The sequence below is a fragment of the Chenopodium album genome, chromosome 24 (genome assembly GCF_948465745.1).
Source record: "Chenopodium album chromosome 24, dcCheAlbu1.1, whole genome shotgun sequence".
Taxonomy (NCBI): domain Eukaryota; kingdom Viridiplantae; phylum Streptophyta; class Magnoliopsida; order Caryophyllales; family Amaranthaceae; genus Chenopodium; species Chenopodium album.
This window is the reverse complement of record NC_137857.1, coordinates 16,459,406-16,483,432: the sequence shown is the minus strand read 5'-3', so window position 1 is coordinate 16,483,432 and position 24,027 is coordinate 16,459,406. Positions and strand designations below refer to the sequence as shown.

The 24,027-nt window shown below is 38.0% G+C and overlaps 1 non-coding gene and 2 pseudogenes across 1 annotated transcript; 1 reads left to right on the top strand and 2 right to left on the bottom strand.

Moving 5' to 3' along the window:
- Positions 1-24,027, bottom strand: part of LOC145610612 (uncharacterized) — a 149,414-nt pseudogene that overhangs the window by 2,910 nt on the left and 122,477 nt on the right.
- Positions 5,167-5,270, top strand: LOC145612867 (small nucleolar RNA R71). The gene has a single exon (XR_014106778.1). It is a non-coding gene; the product is annotated as a small nucleolar RNA R71 (small nucleolar RNA).
- On the bottom strand, positions 8,055-13,910 carry LOC145612656 (putative sodium/metabolite cotransporter BASS3, chloroplastic; annotated as a pseudogene).

The following is a 24,027-nucleotide window of genomic DNA, read 5'->3' as shown; positions in this document are numbered from 1 at the left end:
CATCAAAACACAAAGAAAAACCAAAAGAAGAAGGAAGAAAAAGTTAGAAAACACGGGTTGCCTCCCGTGAAGCGCTTAATTTAGAGTCTTAAGCTAGACATCCTCCACCTCTTTCAAGGCGGATCATAGAGAGTCATGTCATGAATGACCCCCACAAACACTCCATCATAATACCTCTTGAGTCTATGTCCGTTGACCTTAAAAGTTCTCGAAAAATCCAAAGGAGAAATTTCGATAGAGCCATTTGAGAACACCTCTTGAACAACAAAAGGGCCGGTCCAACGAGACATCAATTTTCCGGGAAAAAGCCTCATTTTGGAATTGAAAAGAAGCACCTTATCCCCCGGAACAAACTCTTTCTTCTCAATGAGCTTATCATGCACCTCTTTAGTTCTAGCTTTATACAAGCTAGCACAATCATATGCATCCAACCGAAGCTCTTCTAACTCATGAAGATCTAACCAACGTTGCTCACCCGCACTAGCCAAATCAAAATTGATCTTTTTAATAGCCCAATGAGTGCGGTGCTCAAGCTCAACCAGAAGGTGACAAGACTTTCCATAAACCAAGCGATAAGGAGTGGTACCAATAGGAGTTTTGAAAGCCGTTCTATATGCCCACAAGGCATCATCAAGCTTATTTGCCCAATCTTTCCTACTCCTTGCAACCGTCTTCTCAAGAATCAACTTAATTTGACGATTAGATACCTCAACTTGCCCATTGGTTTAAGGATGATAAGGAAGACCAAATCTTTGGTTCACTCCATGCTTCTTCAACATCTTCCGGAAAGCATAGTGCACAAAATGGGAGCCATTGTCACTTATAACTGCTTTGGGGATGCCAAACCTAGGGAATATTATCTTTTTGAAAAATTTCATCACCACTTTATGGTCATTAGTGGGAGAAGAAATGGCTTCCACCCACTTTGACACATAATCAACGGCAACAAGAATATATTGATTCCCATAAGAAGATGGAAAAGGACCCATAAAATCTATACCCCAAACATCAAATATTTCCAATTCAAGTATTGGTTGTTGGGGCATCTCATTCCTCCTCGAAATATTTCCGGTCCTTTGGCATTGATCACAACTTTTGACATACTCCCAAGCATTCTTGAAGAGGTTAGGCCACCATAATCCACATTGAAGCACCTTAGAGGCCGTTCTTGAAACACCCATATGACCGCCACTAGGATCCGAGTGGCACATCTTCAAAACATTTGGTATTTCCTCATTTGGCACACACCGGCGCAACAATCCATCCACATCTCTTTTGTACAAGATTGGTTCATCCCACACATAGTGCTTAGCTTCTCTCTTGAGCTTCCTCCTTTGATTGTTGGAAAAAGAAGGAGGGAACTCCCCACAAGCAAGAAAATTCACCAAATCGGCAAACCAAGGGAGCTCCTTCACATTGATAACATATAAAGAATCATCCAACATCCGGTCCTCTATAGGAGACCCATCGTCTTGAACTTGAAAATCCTCAAGTCTAGACAAATGATCCGCAACAACATTTTCAGCACCTTTTTTATCCCGGATCTCAAGATCAAAAGATTGAAGCTCAAGGACCCAACGAATCAACCTCGGTTTGGATTCCTTTTTTCCAAAGAGATACTTCAAAGCCGCATGATCGGTGAAAACTATAGTCTTAGACCCCAACAAATAACAACGGAATTTCTCAAAAGAATGAACAATAGCCAAGAATTCCTTTTCCGTTGTCGTGTAATTTCTTTGAGCACCATTGAGAGTCTTTGACATATAATAGATGACATGGAGCTTTTTGTCGATTCTTTAACCCAACACACCTCCTATGGCCGTATCACTTGCATTACACATGAGCTCAAATGGCAAATCCCATCTAGGGGCTTGGACAATAGGAGTAGAAGTCAAAGCTTTCTTCAATTTATTAAAAGCTTCCAAACAAGCATCATTAAAGACAAAATCAACATCTTTTTGGAGAAGATCATTTAAGGGCTTAGCAATGAGAGAAAAATCTTTGATAAACCTTCTATAAAATCAGGCATGACCCAAAAACGATCTTACCCCTTTCACATTGACCGGGGGGGGCAACTTCTCTATCACCTCAATCTTAGCCTTGTCAACCTCAATGCCCTTATTGGAAATTTTATGGCCTAGAACAATCCCTTCTTCCACCATGAAGTGGCATTTTTCCCAATTAAGCACCAAGTTGACCTTTTCACATCTCTCAAGGCATCTTTCTAGATTTTTGAGGCAATCCTCAAATGAGACACCTCCCACAGAAAAAACATCCATGAAGACTTCCATTTCCTCTTCAAGCATGTCCCCAAAAATGCTCATCATACACCTTTGAAAGGTCGCCGGAGCATTACACAATCCAAAGGGCATTCTTCTATATGCAAAAGTACCATAGGGGCATGTGAAGGTTGTCTTTTCTTGATCCTCGGGATGAATAGGAATTTGAAAGAATCCCGAATATCCATCAAGAAAGCAATAGAATTTGTGCCTAGTCAACCTTTCAAGCATTTGGTCAATAAAAGGGAGAGGGAAGTGATCCTTTTTGGTTGACGTGTTTAGACGTCTATAGTCTATACACATCCTCCAACCGGTGACCGTTCTAGTTGGAATGAGCTCACCTTTCTCATTCTCAACTACGGTCATACCCCCCTTTTTAGGAACGACATGCACGGGGGAGACCCACCTTGAGCTTGAGATGGGGAATATGATTCCCGCATCCAAAAGCTTGGTGATCTCTTTCTTGACTACTTCTCCCATTTGGGGATGTAGTTTCCTTTGTCGTTCAATAGAAGGTAGGGTGCCTTCCTCAAGTGTTATGTGGTGTGTACACAAGGCGGGGCTTATGCCTTTAAGATCATCAATTGTGTACCCCAAAGCACCTTGGTGCTTTCTCAAAACACCACATAACGCGTGAGCTTGGCTCTCACTCAAGGATGCACTAACAATAACGGGATATGTAGAATTAGGGCCTAAGAATTCATACCTAAGCTGTGATGGTAGAGGTTTTAGCTCTACCATGGGAACACCTTTACCTTCTTTGGTTGAGGCCACTTGCAAAGCATCTTGACTTGATATCCCCATACAAGTTTCTTCTCCACTCCCTATATCGCCTCCATCAAGCAAATCTTCGTACAATTGCTCTTCCTTGGTTGGGATACCTATCTTTTCCTTGTTCAACAAGACACACTCAAGAGGATCATTAAATGTGAGCAAGTGCTCATACATGGAATTCACAATATTATCAAGCACTTCAACTCTCATGCAATTTTCTAAAGAAGAAGAGGGATATTTCATTCCTTCATTCAAGTCAAATTCAACTACTTCCTCTCCAATCTTAAGAGAAATCTTAGCACTTTTAACATCTATCATAGCCCCCGATGTAGCAAGGAAAGGTCTACCTAAGATGATAGGTATTATAGCATCTTCATCCATATCCAAAACTACAAAATCAACCGGGATAACAAATTTCCCAACCCTTAAAGGCACATCTTCTACCTTTCCCTTAGGAATCTTGATCGACCTATCGGCTAATTGCAAAGTAATCTTTGAAGGTAGAAGTTCTCCTAGACCTAATCTTTGATAAACTGAATATGGCATAAGGCTAACACTAGCTCCTAAGTCACATAAGGCATTATCAATTTGGGTCTTGTTGATGGCACAAGGGATGGAAAAATTTCCGGGATCCTTCAACTTAGGAGGCATCTTGTTCATGATGATTGCACTACAATGCTCGATAAGGCTAATGGTCTCTGCCACATCACAAGTCCTTTTTCCACTCAAAATCTCCTTAAGGAACTTAGCATAGTTTGGCATTTGTTCAACAACATCGGTGAAAGGAAGAGTTAAATGAAGTTGCTTAAGCATCTCTACAAATTTCCCAAATTGCTCATCCAACTTATATCTATTATATCTTTGGGGATAGGGAAGCCTTGGTTTGCAAACCTCTTTCTCTTTCTCTATCACCTTCTCTACTTGTTCCTCACCAACATTTTCGCTCAAGGGACATTCACCACCTTCAACTTCAATGGAATTCTTACTAGTTCTCTCATTAGCAACACTCTTCTTAGGCACACCTCCCTCAAGGACCTTACCACTTCTAGTAACAATGGCATCCATAGGGTTCCTAGAATCTAGGCTAGGTGGAGTCAAAGAAGAAGAGTTTGCATATTCCTTGAATACACTAGTCAATTGAGAAAGTTTTTTGCTCAAATCCTTGTTATAAGCCAACATGTAATTAAACTTCTCTTCATTCAAAACCATACATATTTCCAAAGTTTTGGCTTGTTTCTCAATGACACTTTCCAAAAATTCCCTAGAAGAAAATGATTGGTCATGGGAATTATCATTTGAACTTTGAGCATTTGGAACTAAATCAATTAGGGAACCATCTTGAAAACTTGCTTGAAAATATCCCCTAGTTTGATTATTCCAATTACCCCTAGTTTCATTTTGGCTCCTTTGTTGACCATGGTTATCATAACCTTGATTATGATCCCCATGTCTATAGCCATGACCATGACCATTACAACCATGATGGTTATAGTTACCATGAATCCCTTGGTATCCATGATTTCTACAACCTCCATTTTGGTTATAATCATCATGATTCATATGATAATTCCTATTTCCAATATTCCTTTGAACATCAGTTCTAGGTTCACAAGCATGATTATTGACATAATTCATATGTTCCATTTCACTTCCATCACATTCACTACAAGAAACATTTGGGCACATAGAAGCAATATGATCATTCATTCCACATAATTCACATGGCCAACATTCCACAATCATGAAACAAGAAGAAAGATTGGAGTTAGAGTGAGAAGATGTAACTCTCCCCTTAATTTGGGAGGGAAGAATTGGAGCTTGGGAAGGGGGCTTCTCAAGCTTTTCTTTGAGAGACATAACTTCTTTCCCTAAGTCCGCAATCAAAGTGGTCAAATCATTGATGGCACTAAGTTGTTCGATTGAGTAACCCTTGCTTGTTGGTTCTCTCTCCACTTCTTGCCAATTCATATAATGACGAGCTACTTCATCAATTGCATCAACCACTTCTTCTTCCGTTTTGTTCATGATTGGGCCTCCGGCTCCGGCATCCAAACTTGCTCTCCCATGAGAACTCAACCCACCATAAAAGATATGTATGATTTGATAGGTAGGAATCCCATGGTGTGGACACTCCCTTTGATAATCTAAATCTTTCCCATGCTTCATAAAGGCTTTCATTTGGCTTTTGCTTGAACCCTTGAATCAAAGCTCTTGCCTCCGCCGTTTTCTTTTGAGGATAGAAACGGAACAAGAAAGCTTTGGTGACATCATCCCAAGTTCTCAATGAATTGGGCTTCACCTCTTTGTCTAGCCATTCCAAAGATCTTCCTATGAGGGAGAAAGGGAATAACTTAAGGCGGATGATTTCTTGAGACACTCCATTAACCTTGATCGTGTTGCAATATTTTTCAAACTCCTTAAGATGTTTCAATGGGCTCTCGTTCTTTGCCCCACTATATTGTCTCCTCTCAATTAGGGTGATCATTGCCGGCCGAATTTCAAAGTCGTTTGCCGGTGTTGTAGGTGGAGCTATGCCACTCTCATACCTATACGCACCGGGTACTCCCAATTCTTTCAAGGTAACTCTTGAATTACCTCCCATGGCTTGGGATCTATGCACACAAAACTCAAAGACAATATTAGTAGCACGGCTACAAGTGTAGCCTAAAGTGTAAAATCTTTTTGTATTTTGCAAATAAAGTGGAATAGACTCAACAACAACATGCACTCAAAGCACCATTCCCCGGCAACGGCGCCATTTTGATAGGAAGGAGAACGGTAGGTCGTTGGGCTACCACCCCACCCAATCAAACAAAATTTGTAACTTAACAAACCCCTATTTAGTGTAGTGGTAAGTCAAGGTCGAACCCAAAGGAATGGAGGTCGAATGCACGATGCCTAAGTTAAGCTATTCCGAAGTCTAGTAGGGGTTAATGGTAGAAACTAAGGCTAAGCTAGGCGATGCAAAAGGCTTGTACTAAATGAATGCTAAGGCACTAGGGGAATGGATCCACATACATCAACGATGACGTTCAATCAACTTGGGGAATTTACCAATCAAGTCAAGCAATGTGAGGGAAAACCGAAATTGCAACCAAAAGAGTACATCAAGCTATTCTCCTAGAGGTCTAATTAGCGTCAACTACATCAAACACTAGCTAGGAAACATCACAAGATATCTCAATCGAGTAAATGTAAGCCACAAATCAATGGTCCGTATCAATGTGAACTCACAATGCAATCTAGTGTGAATAACAAGGGTGATCAAGCCTAATCAAGCACACACATGCACAAAATCAATCAACCAATTTAATCACATTATCAACTCAATCAATTTCCCCCAAATTAATCTCAATTCATCATCAATACATGCTTCACCACTACCCTAGCAAGTAAACTACTCACAATCCATGAAGATCATCAAAATCAAAGCTAAACTAATCATCATTCCCAAATTCATCAATTGAAATCAAATTGAAATCAAATTGAAATCAACAAATTCAATCAAAATCAATCAAACTATCAATTAACCAAATCAAACAACAATACTAATGAAATCAAACATTGAATTGCATTAAAGAGTAAAGAATTCTTACAAACTTTATAGAAATCAAATCAAATGAAGCAATCTTCAATCATCAATCATCAAACCCACACTTTCTCTCTCTAAAAATGCTAAGAACTAGTGTTTTTCTCTCTCTAAAATCTAATCTAATCTCATTCTTTCTCATGAAGATCTAATCTTCTCTCTATAAATGGAAAGAAATAACTAACAATCCCAAGAGGAAGTTGGGAAAGACGTCCAAAAATAGACCCACGTCGGTGCGGGCGCTCGAAGGAGAGAGAATGGTGCGCACGGGAGCACACCCAGACAGGTGCGCCCGCACGCACCTGGTGTGCGGCCGCACACGACAGATGTGCGGCCGTACACTCCTCTGGTGCGCCCGCACAACTCTGCTGCTTCCTTCTTTCTTCTTTGTCCTAGCTCACTAGGTGCACACAACCTAGATGATGGTGATGGAGGACAAGGTAGGCAGGAACTTCCTTGAATTTCTTGAAGGATAGAAGCCATGAGGAAGGCATAAACAAGACCTTAAAGCATGCTCCTTGAATCTCCCTTTGACTTGAAACTTCTTGCACAAGCTTTAGGCATGAAAATCAATGGAAAACTATGGAAAGGAAACTCAGGAATCCTTGGACAATCAATCACAACCTACAATCAAAGGATAAAAAGCAAGTAAAAGGGAAAAATAGCAAGTAAACTAGAAAAAGCATGAAAAAGAGAAACTAACTACAAAAATCATAAAATGAAGAAAACAAGAATAAAACTAAGGAAAACTAAAGAAAGGAGAGATAAATAAAATAGAAATCATCCAAAAAGGAATCAAATGAGTGCCATAAATGTCACTCATCAGCCTCATAAAACCAAATAAATTATACGAAGAAAAAAAAACACCCAAAAAATAAATTTGAAGCAGATAACAACAAAGAGATTACAAAAGAAAAAATATTAGCCAAGATAATAATAAAGACGAAAATCATCAAATTTAATTGTTTACAAATTAATCATATATAGATTTTGGCAAAAACTAACTATAATCAAAGACCTATAATGGTTTACCAATAAAAAAAAACAATGACTATAAATGCCCTTTCTTTTGTTCTACAATGTTCATAAAGAGTCGTGAACGCATATGGATATGATTAACACAATTGATTTAAACAGAAATCCATTGTACACACTAATTACAAGAATTAGAAACTCAATTTCATTCAATTTAATTATTCGCCCTACACAATCACTCCTAATACAATCTAAACTAACAGAAAAAATTGAAATTAATAAAAATCTTAATAAAAAAAAAGGGAAAAAGCTACAACCAAATAAATTCAATAACAAGCAATAAACAAGCACTTCAACAAAAACAGCAGCGTAAATAATAAATCAATAACAACAATTTTAAAAAGGAAGCAAAATACCTGGTAGGAGTGCAACAATACCAAAATCAGCACGGCATTTCTTCTTTTGGGACCTAAAAGTTCATTTACATTATATAAAGATAATCATTATTACATAAATATAATATCTAAAAAAAATTTATAGCACATCAATTCAACTAAAACAAAATATCACTGGTTGAGCGCGGTTGACAACTGCTTTGGCATAGGTATTCAGCAATAGACCAAGACTGATAGGGACAAGAACTACCTAAGAAAAAGCACAAGTCTAAAATCAAGTTATTTGAGTAATACACATAACCCAATTATAGCATAAACCTTTTTATGGAAATCTCAGCACCTGCAGTATAGACTTAGATATAGCAATAGGATCAACGGACCCAATAAGAAGGCGTGTCAAAAGAGGAGTAAAGATAACTGATGCAATGGTTGAGGAGCTAGTCAACAAAATGCTCAATGCCACGTCCCCTTTGCTCAAGAAGGTGGCATAGCTAGATAATTGAGCACCTGACACACAGGCTGTGAGGACAAAGCCTGCATAGAACATAGGTGATACCCCCAAATGCTTGAGCAATTAATACACCAAGGACTGGTTTTACCACGTATTGGGCCAAAAACCCGAGAGTAAGAGGCAAAGGCCTGCAGGTATAGAAACTCAACTGTATAAGTAAGGCTTTAGAAAGTAGAGAATACAAGGCCAACGGGCTATGTGAAGTGTTTCACGTACCTGCCTTTGAAAAGCAAGAGCAAAATCATCTATGGATAATCTGATTCTAATAGACAGCATGATCCCACCAAGTGCAGGGGCATAAAATTCTTTTGATACCCTGCGTGAAATAAAAGAACTGTTTTATCAGGATTACACATCAATAATTCTTTAGCCAAAACATGCCCTTGCATTTTTTCTCACACAAAGCCTAAGCAATAATTTGCTCTTCATCAAAGACTGAATGCCTTCTTTAAGTTCGGGACAACCTCAGCTATTTCACCTTTTTTCTGCTTACTTATGTGATCAGATACCCTTTCTATAATACACTTTCATTTAACACTTTACATCACTATGTCTGTCTCAAAATGTACCGACCATTGATGTGAGACATTTATTGTTTCAAGCCATAGGAAACTTAAAGAGAGAATTTTTCAACTATGCTCAAGCCATTGGATTGATTCCTATGATTCTATGAACATTATTAACCATTTAAAGAGCCTTAAAGTCGCAGAATATCACACATCTTAGAAAAATCATGAAAGTTTTCTTAATTTAACAAAGTGCAATTAATATGCTTCTTCAGTCTGAGAAAAGGGTAAGGCAATAGAGGTTCCAAAGTGTATGGGTGAGAAGTGAAGGCATGCAGTAGGTGCAAAACTCACATCCACTTATTTAAAATTGTAGTCATTCAAATCAATTTTAGTATCAGCTACAATTTTAATGATTTTTTTTTTTGGCAAAGTAATAATGCATCATATCATATCAAAGGAACAATAGGACACAGAAATAAAATTTCACTGTCCTAAACAATCCTGAAGCCTCAAGATGTCCTGTGAGCTATAGTTCTATGAGCCTTGTCCCTCGCATCTCACGCACACTTTCAAAAAAAAAAAAAAGTACAATATGCATGAGCTGAGGTTGTGTTAGGCTAAGAGAAAGATACTTTCAACTAAAATTATTTTCCATTGAAATTTTATTATGAATACAAATAGATTTCAAAACTCGTAAATATGTCATTCCTTAATTAAAGGGTATGCTTGGATTGAGGGTAGTGTATTAAGGGGTAATGGAAGAAAAATAAAGATATTTTAGGTAGATAAAGGTGGTTGTAGAAGGAATAAGATAAACAGATATTGATTATATAAACAGGAGGGAGGAACGAGGAAATTAATACCTTAATTTTGGGGGTAAATGTTACCCACTACCACACTAAGGTAATGTTTAACCCTTAAAACGAGGGTTGTAGTTTCCCTTCTGTAGGGAATATTTCAAGCATTATGATCCCAAACTTGAACCCCACTGTGATCATACACTTAAGTATGGTGGCGTTCCAAAGGGAAAGAAAAGAGAGCAAAAGAGTCGCCAACAAGTTTTAGGAACTTGGAAACCCAAAAGACAATCCAAAAGGACCATCAACTCCATAAGGTCTTGAACCAAACAGGGTTCGGGGATGAGGGTACGAATCCAATCTACAAAAGAAAGGACCCACCCTATAAAATAGGCCTCTACTTTGTTCTGCTCGTATTCATGTGCGCTTTTCGAATAACATACAAACATTATATTAACCTAACCTGTTTATCTATGTTGGTTGAATATTAATGCACAAATAAGACTATTATTGGCGATCACTTGAGTTAAAATCACATTAGCTTAAACCAAATTATTAATTATCTTATTAAGCGTGATTTCAAGTACATATTCCCTTTAACATGCATAAAAGGTGTGATCAAGCAATAACAAAAATAAATAATCAAGCAACATAAATAAAGTATAAACAAGCATAATGATAATCATGATAAGGTATAATAAAGCTTAATAATAGCAAGATCTTAGGCATGATGCTAACAAGATTAATAACAAATCCTAGCATGTCACTAAGCATCAAAGATCAAAGCTTTAAACCTAACATGGTACTAACATGATATTAGAAATAAGAAATAATAAAAGGCACCCTGAACATGATACTAGAAAGCAATAGATAACATCCTAACATGATACTAGGAATATTAAACATCCTAACATGATACTAGGAATATTAAACAATAATAAACATGCTTTCTACATTGTTAATAAAATACGGAGTAAGCTAATCTACTTACTTTGAAACCTCGTACCTCTTTCTAATAACAAAATACACAAGTTAGTAAACTTCAATGAAAATAATAAATCAAAAAATTAAATTAAATAATTGAAAGAAAGAGTTATAAAGTTTAGACTGGATTTGGGACCAGACCCTCAGAAAATATTAAACCTTGCACGTCTAGGGCGAAGGCAACTCCGAACTTGGCTAAGTGATTCTAAGTCTTGTGAATGCGGAATATTGTTTGTAAAAAGGTTGGCTTAGAAAGAGAAAGAGAGAATAAGAATTAAGTAATTCTTGAGAGAGAATAGAAAGAATTGATAGTTAGAATTGATGAAAGTTGATGAATAAAAACGGAGGTTTGAGACCCTATTTATAAGAAAATAGTCCGGAAAAGTACGGAATTTAATAAGGAATAAAACTACACGCTGTCGCCAGGAATCCACTCTGTCGCGAGGCAACAGCCTGACTTAGGCGCGTTTTTCCACGCGGAATCCGATCTTTAATCAACTTGATCTACGGAATCCGTACAGAAGATAAAACGTATTTTTTAAAGATAATAATAATAATAATAATAATAATAATAATAATAATAATGATATTAAAATAATAACCTTAAAATAAAAAATTTCCTTCACAATTACCCACATTCCAAATAAAAGTCCACTTTAAAATAAATAATTATTAAATCTAATAATATTAGAATTAAAAGGAACCTTCTAGAAACTTCTAGAAAGTTACAATTAATCCTAATAATTTTAGGAATAATAATTAACATTGGGCCCTCCTCTAGATCATTGGGCAGTATGTAAATAATTAACCGGGCCCAGTTTAGTATTTTGGCCATAACTTCCTCAATATTCATCGGAATTGGGCTTATAATATATCGTTGAAAAGGTCTCTTCGAGCCCTATCCAACTACACTACTATTGGATCTTAATTATGGACCAAAATAAACTGGTTTGGCTATTTTTAAATAAATAGAGTTATTTTCGAAAACAGAGAGGAGAATTTTAAATAAAACTAAACCGCAACACTTGACCTTTCCACACTTTCACCTCATTCAATTATGGTTCGACGTGAAAGGCATTCATCACTGGGTTTGGTTTTGGGGAGACACAAATGGGTGTCTACACCTTCCTTCTCTTCTTCATTTAATTATTGCTTCTTACATAATCTATCCTATAGACCACCATCTAATTTCACTATCATTCTCTCTAATTTTCTTCGCTACCACCTCAGCATACTACTCCCAATGTGACCTAAAAGGGAAAGCCTACTCCAGTATATAGAAGAAATGTTCTTTTTAACTCAAGATACTTATTTCACGCCACTACACAGTATACAAACCAAACACATCTTAAATTTAGAAGGATATGGAGTATATAATTGCATAAAACTAATATAGTAATAATAAGACCAGCCTAACTAATCCTTACATATGATCAAAGAACGTCATTATACGAGTTAAACTACTGGGTACATAACAATGAGTAGGCAAAACATAATTGCTTACATGATTACATTATTATAGCATTTTTAGTACTTTTTTAAGGCAGAACTGACATGAAAAAACACAACTTAGAATAACTAATCAACATCTAAAGATTCTAAACATAAACCCATTAGAAAAACAAAACCAAACCAAAAAAACCCAGATCTTCAAATTGGCGATAGAATCACTACTGTATGTGCTCATATCCATGTATCCATGCTCCATAATAAGGTAAATTAAAGAGAAGGGTTTCAACACCATCGAAAACCCAAGCATCCTTTTCTTTCCCGGAAACATTAGCGGACTTCGCGGAAAATTTAAGTTAAAGAAAGCTCAATTTCTGGAATTAATAAACCAAAAGAATTTTGAACCCTGTATCAATTCTAGATCATAGAAAAAGGGGAAGAAATTATTTCACCAGCAAATAAAATCTGGAAAAAAAAATCATTTGAAAGTAAAAATCAGTGAAAGAGCAAAGTCACAAACAACCCAAATTCATCAGAGTTTCACTACTCTTTCATCAAAAATAGTCCAAAAATTACACGAAATCCACCTAAGAAGAACCCTAATTTGACTAAATCAACGATAGAGTGAAATTAAACCAATAAACCCTAGATGGTGAAAATTATATAAGATTATTGAAAAAAAGAAAAAAGAAAAATCATTATACCTCAGAAACTGATTCAATGGAGGAGAGAAAACTCAAAGTAGGCTTCAATAGAGAACTCAGAGTGCGCTTTAGTGGAGAACTCATAGTGCGCTGCAATGGAGGAGAGAAAACTCAAAGTAGGCTTCAATGGAGAACTCAGAGTGCGCTTTAGTGGAGAACTCAGAGTGCGCTGCAATGGAGGAGAGAAAACTCAAAGTAGGCTTCAATGGAGAACTCAGAGTGCGCTTTAGTGGAGAACTCAGAGTGCGCTACAATGGAGGAGAGAGAGAAAATTTGAGGATGCTTAGGAGAAGATTGAGGAACTGAGGATGAGAGGAGCAAAAGCAGGAGAGAGAAATGGGACAACTCGAAAAGACCAAAATAGCCCTGGGAATTTGGGCAATCAGGGAAGGGTGCTATGGGCAGGGGAGGGCAGAATCGTCAATCTCCTATTCATAAGGAACAGTAAAATTGCTACAGTAAGGGTGGTTGGGGCTTTTATAAGGGTTATAGATTACCCTACAAAAAAAAACAAATGTACATTATTTTATTTTTTTTTTTTGAAACATCAAATGTACATTATTATTTGCCTTTTTCATTTTCTCTTTCATCAAAACTTCAATAATTGAAGAAATCTCAAAATTGTTATGAAATATAATAATTGTTTTAGGTAAAACAATGGGACCTTGCCGAAGGTCCTGTGAAGTGGGTGAAGACTGGGCTCGGTCCAAGTGATGTTGGGCCGAGGATTTCCTGCACAACAACACACGTAAACTAGCCTCGGGGGTTGTGCCGAGGAAGGCCCCTCCAATGCCGAAGTCAGTACAATGTGTAGAGAGAAATAGCTATGCAAGAGAACTAATTGCTTGAGGCTATATGTGAATGAATGTAAAATGGTACAATTGATGGCTTTTATACCTTTGCATAAATGGAGAAGTGGGCCTAAAGCCAAATGGGTTTGCCATGTTGATTGACCTTGACTTGACTTTGACTTGGCATGGATTGGAGAGTTGAACCTTTGACCTTAGCTAGGCTTAGAATTGAATCATTTATGGACTAGGCCCAATTAGGCTAAATTGGACCCAAACAACTTGCCCCCCAAACCCGATTAGGAAGTATGACATGTCGGGTTTTGATTTGACAGAATGGAGGGAAGTAAATTGTTTCGGGGTTTTTTGGAATCCCACGGGATACTGGTCACGCTCTACCTGGCAACAGGACTCGGACACCTGCAAAACAACGAATCTCCGGTGATCAGAGATTCGCCTCCGACGATCAAGTTAGTGACCTGAAACGGAATAAATTTAGAGAGAGAAAGTAGAGAGAAGTTGGAGCTTTTAGTGCTCTTGTGTAATGATATGTCTCTATCCCCCTTCCCATCATCAATGATTGGGGTATTTATAGGGGTTGGAATTTGTGCCTCTTAGGGTAAGTGACCTATGAATTTGGGCTCTGATTGGCTGCGCAATCAGATTAGGACAGGTGTCCTTAAGGGGCGGCGTTTTGCGGCTTTCTTAGGAGTTTGGGCCTCCTGATGTAAGGAGGCCTTTATGACATAACCCACATTTTCAGGTGCTCTCCTGCTTCTACGTGTCATCTTCCTGTGGTGACACGTGTCGCCCCTTTATTAGGCCACGTGTCATCACGGGATTGGACCACGTATTAGGGATGATTTTTACCCTAAACATTTGCCCCTCAAAGGGGGTGGCTCGTCCCAACTGGGCCGCCTCCTCTAATCTTTACTCAATCGAGCAGCCTAGGCTTATTTGGAGCGTTTCTGTATTGCTGGCATGATCCGACAGGATCGTTCGACTATTGTATTGGGCTAGGCGCCTCGTCCAAATGTCCTGATGCTTGTTGGCGAACATCAGCCGTATCATCAGTCGGACATGCTTTGGCCGAATGGCTTTACAATTGGGCTAAGAGCCTTAACAGATTCGTCCGATATCTTCAAGGTACTTTAGCCTGATTGATCGGACGAATTGGGCCGAGAGGCCTTTGGTTGGTAACTAGTTGTTTTCGATTTCTCAAGGAAATGGTTCAATTTCCGAGGTTAATCTCAAACTTGACGGATAATTATGACGCCCGTTCGACTTCCGTCATAAATGCTTGAACGTTGGCATGAGTTCCGTCAAAAGAGGCGGAACGGGTAAAAACTGTACGAATTTACGGTTAGGTTCATTTTTGAAGACTAACCGTTTCTTCTTCTTTAGGCGGGAATAGGTTTTTACCATTTTAACCCCCCATCCTTTGCCCATAAATAGAAGGCATTTGACTTCACAATTTCACTTTACATTTTCACCGTTCGAGAGAGAAGTCAGAGCTTCCAGAGAGAGAAAGTTATTGCCGCCCTAATTCTTCAAGAACTCCGTCGTCAGTGGAAGTTTCCGATCAAGGTTTTAGAGTTTTCCGGCCCTTCTTCATCCAAGATCTTCGAAGTTTTTCAACCTTCTACTCGTACACAGGTAACCGAATACTCTCCTCTTCATTCTTGATTTATTTTTTTTTATTTTCTTTTTCGAACACACTTGCTCAGCACTCAGACTCGTCCATTTCTCCTCATGAAGGCGTACGTTCGCCTGGGACTGAGGAATCTAGAGTGGACGGGGACGAGTCTTTGTCTTTGTGGAGTGGTTCCATTTCTAGTGCGTACCATCTCACCCCCACCTATCCTTCTTTGTCTTTCTAGGCGGACATGGCGCGTACGAGGCAAACGCATGAGAAACATGCTGAGCGTAACCTAGACGGCAGTTTGGTGACTCCTTTGGTCCCCTATGATCCGAACAGCACGGATCTTGAGAACCCTACCACAAACACCGCCATAAACACCACCATTAATACCTCGGCCACAGAAAGTGGCAATGCTTGTGCTGTGGTCAAGGTGACCACTTCTTTTGAGGAGCGCCAAAACCAAAGGGGCACCTCTACTTCTGGACGAGAGCCGAACGCCCTTTTTACTAGCTCGGTCCTTGGAGCGCACAAGCTCCCTTCTTCACTGCCCCCGCCTTCCTCTGGAGCAAGGATAGCTTCGTCTTTGCAATGTCAGCTACAGTCTCCTCTTGCGACTGTTGCTCAATCTGGCCGAAGTTGGCCACCATCTTACACGGCCGCTGGCCCTTCTACGGCCGCAGGTCTTCCTCTTGCTCCCCCCTTTTCTCAAGCTCTTATATCGACTTGACCTAGGATAGGCATAGTGATTGCCGAACCTAATGAGAACCCCCGACTCGCTCCATCTGAAAGTTGCAGTCCTGGGGTCGGTAAGGATCAAAAGGGAAAGGCCCCCTCAGTGCCTGTAGACTTGGCAATCCTGACCCAGACCTGATGACCCGACCCGATGACCCGACCCGAATGCCCCGATCCATGACCCAAAATCGACCCGAAACCAGTGACTCGAAATTGACCCAAAACCCGAATCAACCCTACCCATACCCGACCCAAAATGGAACTAACCCGACCTTGACCCGAAACCCAAAATAACCCGACCTGAAATGACCCGACCCGAGATGACCCGACCCGAAGTTGACCCGAGACCCAAAATGACCCGACCCGAAGTTGACCCGAGACCCGAAGTGACCCGACCCGTAGCTGACCCGACCTTTGACTTGAATTAATTGACCCAAATAGACTTGAAACCCAAAGTGACCCGAACCAAAATTATCTTATACCTGAAATGACCAGAATCTATTTAAGCTAAAGACTTGACCTTAGCAAATTAAACAAAAAAAAACCGCAATCAAATTGACTTAATTTTTTTTTTATTAATTTGTAATGTGTAACATTGTAAGTAATTTACATATTTGAGCATTATTTGTCTGGATTTCTTCGGCCTTTTATCCCTATAAGTTATTAGAAATTCGTAAAAAGATTGAAATTTAATGACTACTCTACTGAGTTTGTCCATAAGATTAAAAAAAATTAACTAAAACTCGAAATAAAAGTCACAATTCTCACAAGTTTAGAAAAGAAAATTAGAGCAATAATAATGCATACATAACATATTTTTTTTAACATATAATAGACGATTATATTAATTAGTTAGAGTTTTACATAAACCAAAACAAACCTCATTCCGCAAACAAAATGAGAGGTTGGTAAATAGCTAGAAGCATAAGACCATATCCTAAAATGAAAATTAATGGCCTTAACCCTTAAGCCTAAGATTACACACTGTGCCCCACCTAAAAGCAAATAAAACCAAGTTTATAACAGCAACTATAGTAGTAGAGATACATCGTAGATGCAGCAAGTTATTCCTGATCAGAGTCTTCATCAGAGCAGCTATGGCAGCTAACTCCTCGTTGTAGATAGGCAGAATAACATCAGGCTAAAAGAGATATAGGCGATGACCAACACTCATAACCATCCCAAGTTGAGATAACTCGTGAGCAACAACATTGTTGTTTCTTTTCACATGCATACATAATATTGGAAACAATATAACAATAATAACATTAGTCAAATCAAATAATAATAATAAGCATGATACTAGCAATATAAAATAAAATAAGTAATTAAATTAATTAATTACTCACATTACGTGCGTTCTTTTAAATTGCTACATCATGAATAAATTGTTAGTAACTTCAATAAAAGTAAATCAAATTGAAAATTAAATTAAATAAAAGTAGAGTTGATTTGGTCCAAACCCTCAGTTAATTCTACCTTTCACGCCTTGGTTTAAGTATAGAACTTCGGGTATTGTATGGACTCCTTAGAGTGCTTAAGGGATATAAAATGAGAGAATAGGGTGGCTAGAGTTTAGGCTAGAGCAAGAGAGAGAGGAGAGAATATTTTTGGTGTAGGGAGAGAGGATGATTTTTGGTGTAGAAGAGAGGAAGAGAGAATGATTTGATGATCAAGCTTGTTGATGATTGAAAAAGAGAAGATATGACCTCTATTTATAGGGAAAAAAGAGGGGTAGAATCAAGAAAAGATAAGAATTCGAATTGGATAAAACTCTTGCGATAGACATCAGTTTTTGCGGTTTTTGTTTTTATCATATCTTTTGATCCATAAATCGTAATAAGATGAATAAGATATCATTGGAAAGCTCTTGAAGTCTACTTTCTAATCCAATTAGAATCAGATTAAAATATTTTGTAGAATAAAAGATATGGCCGAAATAGTGGGACGGTGTCAGTTTTGGATAAAGTTTCGTATTTCAATCATATCTTTTTCGTTATAGCTCGGAATTAATATTATAATATATCATTGGAAAGATAATTTCAAGAGCTATACAACCATAAAAGAATTAGATAAAAACTATGAAGAACGAAAATAATATCTGACAATCTTTGAACGTCTTTTAATTCGAATAGAATTAGGACTTTCACAAAGAAAAGTTTTATTCAATTTCTAATGCTTTAATCTTATCTTTCCAAAAAGGATATTTAAGATATTTAAGAAACTCATAGAAGCTTCTGATTAATCCTAATTGGATTAGGAATGGGATTAAATCCTTTGGACCCTCCACATGATCATTGGGTCGTAGGTAAGGTGGGCTTAGGTTCGATTTAGACTCAGTTTAGTATTTTGGTCATAACTTATTCGTTATAATTCGGATTTGGGCTTATAATATATTGTTGGAAAGATCTTTTCAAGCCCCATCTAAATATTTAATCATTGGACCCAGATTATGGACTAAAATAAACTGGACTAAACGTTTTTATAAAAAGGACACGAAATGAATGATTTTAATGGACACGAAATGAATTATTTTGGGTTTAAAGGCACAAAAAGAGGAAAATAAGTTATTGTTTGGGAAAATGGGCTATGAATTGGATTGGTTTATGAAATGGAAATATGGATTTAAGCACTCTAAAGATTACATACTCAATCCGATCAATAATGGCGGTGAAAGGTTGTTCATCATCGGGTTTGGTTTTAGGGAGACATTTTTAGGTGTCTACAGTACTCATTGGAGTTCTTAGGGGAGGAATAGTGAAAGAAGAATAATTAGGAGAATAGGTTTAAGGCTTAGAATGTGAGAGAAATAAAAATGTGTTTTGGTGCCTCAAAACTCGTGAATGAGCCTCATATTTAAAGAAGAAAATGATGGAGTGAGCTGAGGTATGCGACCCTAAATATGAGGCATCGCAGAAGAATAAAGCACCGTGGCACGACAAAGGTTGTCGTGGCACAGTACTTTCCAGTTTTTAAAACTTTGATAACTTTTGATTTGTAACTCTGAATAAGGCATATAATATATCATTGGAAAATATCTTCAATTCTACTTTCCAACCCAATTAGAATCAGGTCAAAATAATTTGTATATTTTAAGATATGGGCGTTTTAGTTATATAGTGTCGGTTTTGGGTCGAGTTTTAGTGTTTTGCTCATATCTTCTTCGTTTAAAATCAGAATTGGGATTATGATGTAATGTTGGAAACATTATTTCAAGACCTATATTTGGATCTTAATTATAGGGCCAAAAATCAGTTTATCTTGGTTTTGTGATGTGGACACAAAAAGAGGAAAATAAGTCATGGTTTTGGAAAATGGGCTAAAAGTTGGGTAGGTTTATGAAATGTATTGATTTTTTTTTAAGAAAATGAAATGTATTGAATTGAATATGTATTTAAGCATTTCAAAGATTAAATACTCAACCCGACCAATAACGGCGGTGAAAGGTTTTTCATCATTGGGTTTGGTTTTGGAGAGACATTTTTAGGTGTCTACATCCACAAGAAAATCTAAACGACTAATACAAAATTCATATAAAGAAGACTGAACACTTAACTACTAGAAAAGAAATAGTGAATTGAGGGTTCATTTCAAAACTTACGGAACTACGGTTGGCCGAAGCTATAAACGGGCAAGAAACCTTGCAACTAGAGGTGTAGGAGTATTGCAGTTACTCATGATCGTCAAAAGATAAGGCTCGTCGGCGACCAGAAGAGGGGAGACGACCGCCAGCGAGTTGTTTCTCATGGGGTTTTAGTGAGAGCAAGGGTTTTCTCTAGGTAGTTCGGAGTTAGGAGCTATCAGGTCAGTGTGTTAATTCCATATATACGTGCATATGTACTCAATGTTGATTCGAACTTTGTTGTTTGTCTTTCACTATTCTTTATATTGGCACTACGATGACCCATCTTATGGTGAGTAGTGTGACAGCATAAAGTGAAAGCTACATGTACTTGAAGCATGACAAGCATGATGGGACGAGTGCGAGAGTTATCTGTTATTGATTTTATAAACTTATATTCATTCTCAGTTAGTATTGGATTATTTAAGTAACTTTATTTGGTTACTTGCGTCCGAATATTTGGTTTTATGGGTCATATTGGTTCCAAAATGTAGTTAAGTTTTTTATTTGGTCTGGATTTGAAATATTTTGAACTTAAGTTATTTATTTTATTGTTTGATTGGTTTTAAAAATTCCGTTGTGTTACTTTAAAAAGCCTTAGCCATAATCACGGTGGCAGTATGTTTTAGTTATGTAGGGAATATTTCAAGCACTAAAACCCCAAGCTTGAACCCCACTGTGGTCATACATTTAAGTATGGTGGCGTTCCATAGGGAAAGAAAAGAAAGCAAAAGAGTCACCAACAAGTTTTAGGAACTTGTAAACCAATCACGAGGTGAAGGTTACACCCCTTAAACGATCCAGGAGATCGTCAACTCCATAAGGTCTTGAACCAAACAGGGTTCGGGGATGAGGGTACGAATCCAATCTACAAAAGAAAGGGTTCGCCCTATAAAATAGGCCTCTACTTTGTTCTACTCGTATTCATGTGCGCTTTTTGACTAACATGCAAACATTATTGATGAGTGACATTTATGGCACTCATTTGGTTCCTTTTTGGATGATTTTTATTTCATTTTATCTCTCTTTTCTTTAGTTTTCCTTAGTTTTATTCTTGTTTTCTTCATTTTATGCTTTTTGTAGTTAGTTTCTCTATTTCATGCTTTTTCTAGTTTACTTGTTATTTTTCTCTTTTACTTGTTTTTTTATCATTTGTTTGTAGGTGGTAATTGATTGTCCAAGAATTCCCGAGCTTCCTCTCTATGAGCTTTCATTGTTTTCATGCCTAAAGAAGGTGCGAGAAGCTTCAAGTCAAGGGTGGATCCAAGAGGCAAGTTTCAAGGCTTTGTATATGCCTTCTTCATGGCTTATACTTTTCAAGAAATTCAAGAAAGTTTCTGCCTACTTTGTCCTCCATCATCATCATCTAGGATGTGTGCACCGCTTGAGCTAGGACGAAGAGAAGAAGGGGGAAGGACCCAGCCAGGTGCGGGCGCACCAAAGGAGTGTGCGGCCGCACATTGGTCGGGTGCGGCCGCACACCTGGTGCGTGCGGGCGCACCAGTCTGGGTGTGTCCCGTGCGCACCATTCTCTCTCCTCCGAGCGCCCGCACTTACGAGGGTCTATTTTTGGGCGTCATTACCGACCTCCTCTTTGTATATATAGTTATTTCTACCTATTTTAAAGAAGTTTTAGATTGAATTTGATAGTTAGTTTTGGGAGAATTTTAGAGAGAGAAACTCAAGAACTTTAGAGAGAGAAACTCATGATTTTTGGTGATTGCTCAAGGATTCCTCATTGTATTTGATCTTTAGATCAAAGTTTTGTAAGGATTTTCTTCTTGATTTCAATACAAGTTTGATTTTAGTTGATTTCATTTGTTTTCCATGTTATTGATGATTGATTTGGTTATTGATTGAATTTTGATTGATTTTGATTGATTGTTGGTTTAATCTTTGATTTCAATTATGTTGATGATGAAATTGATGATTGTTGCAGTTTTGATCTTAATTCCTATGGCTAGTGAGTAGTTTCCTAGCTAGGGAAATGGTGAAGCATGTATGAATAATGGATTAGTGTAATTTGGGGATAATTGATGGAGTTGATGATATGATTAAATTTGGTTGATTATTCATGTGCATGTGTGTGATTAATTGAGGTTTGGCCATCTTTGATTATTACACTAGATTGCATTGTGAGCTTGCTATGATACGGACCATTGATTAGTAACTTGCAATTTCACGATTGAGGTGCTTTGTGACGTTCCCTAGGTAGTGTTTAGCGTAGTTGACGCTAGTTAGACCTCTAGGTGAACCATCTTAGTATGCTCTTTTGGATACATGATGATCTTCCTTCATATCACTTGACTTAGTCGGTTTGACCTCCCAAATTACCATTTTCCATTACAATTACATGTGGATCCATTGCCCTAGTGTCTTTAGATTGATTTCATATAAGCTTTTGCATCACCTAGTTTAGCCTTAGTTTCTACCTTAAACCCCTACTAGACTTCGGAATAGCTTAACTTAGGCTTCGTGCATTCGACCTCCATTCCCTTGGGTTCGACCTTGACTTACCACTACGCTAAATAGGGGTTTGTTAAGTTACAAATTTTGTTTGATTGGGTGGGGTGGTAGCCCAACGACCTACCGTTCTCCTTCCCATCAATTATATTATCCCTAAACCTGTTTAATCTATGTTGGTTGAATATTAATGCACAAATAAATCTATTATTGGCGATCACTTGAGTTAAAATCACATTAGCCTAAACCAAATTATTAATCATCTTATTAAGCGTGATTTCAAGTACAAATTCCCTTTAACAAGCATAAAAGGCGTGATCAAGCAATAACAATAATATAAATATCAAGCAACATAATAATAATAATCATAATAAAAATAATAATTAAAATCATAATATAATCATGATAAGGCATAATGATGTGTGTCATAAATGGCACACATTTGATGAGTATTTAGGTCCTTTTTATCCTCTTTTCATAGCTTTCTTGCTCAATAAATGTTCGGTTTTATGCTTTCTCTCTCTTTTCTACCTTCCTATGATTTTCTAGTATTTTCTCTTTTATTTCTTTTATTTTCGTTATTTTAGTTGTTTTCTCTCTATTTTAGATTTTATAGATTTAGTTTTATTTTATTTTAGTTTATTTGATTTTATTTTCATTTCTTTTTCTTTACTTTATTTTATTTTCATTTTATTATATTTTCTTTCTTTTTTATTTTCATTTTCATTTTATTTCTTTTACTTTTATTTGTCGGTTTTAGTTTTATTTTACTTTATTTTATTTCTCGGTTTTATGTGTGTTTTGTAGGTGTTTGTTCCAAGTCCAAATTGGTGCTAGCTACTGCATACTTGGGTCTTCGTCACCATCATGGTGATGATGGTGATGGTGTTGACAGTAGGCAGGAAATACAGCTCTCTCTCACTCCATCTCCCCTGTTCCCGCACTATTCCCGCACACCATTACCTCACGCAACTCCTTTGAAGCAACTCCAAGCAGCTACAGCAATCTATGGCAGCAATCTTCACGCAGCAGCAACTCCGCCAAGGCAGCCCCTGCTGCCACAAATCCCGCAACCTCACGCAGCCACCAAGCCCTCACTTCCCCTGTTCTCCAGCCACCGCAACCCCCTTATTTCCCCAATTCAAACGCCAGTCAGCCACGCAAACACCAACCAGCCCTGCTCTGCCGCAACCACCAGCCACCTTTCTTCCCTTATTTAACCACCACCACAACGCCACCAATTAACCTCCCCAGCAGCCACCGCAACCCCTGCTCTGCCGCAACCACCTCCAGTTACACACCACCACTCAACCACCACGGCAACCAACAGGGCAGCAGCACCCTCCAACTACCAACAACCACTTTCGCCACCCGCAATTACACCTCCAATTCGCACCACAATTGCAGCCCACAACCAATCTTACTCACACTTGCCACCGCCGCACCACTCTCCGAGCAGCAGCGCAACCCCAGTAGCTTCTCCATTTGAACCACCGCAATTGAGCTCCTTCGAACCTCAGCAGGTGCGGGCGCACATTCAACGAATGCGGCCGCACCCAGCTGGGTTTTGTTTGAGCCGTTGATTGATGAAGTATGATGATGATGTGCGGCTTTGATAATGGCGTGCTGATGATGATAGCCGTGAGAAGCATGGGATCATTTCCCATTTGGAGGAGCAGCAACTCATGCCTTCCATTTCCTTTTTTATTTCTTTTATTTTTGATTTCTTTTTATTTTAGTTTTCTTTTATTTTCCTTTTAATTTTCTTAATCATTTTACTTTCTTTTCTTTTCTTTTCATTCATTTTCTTTTCC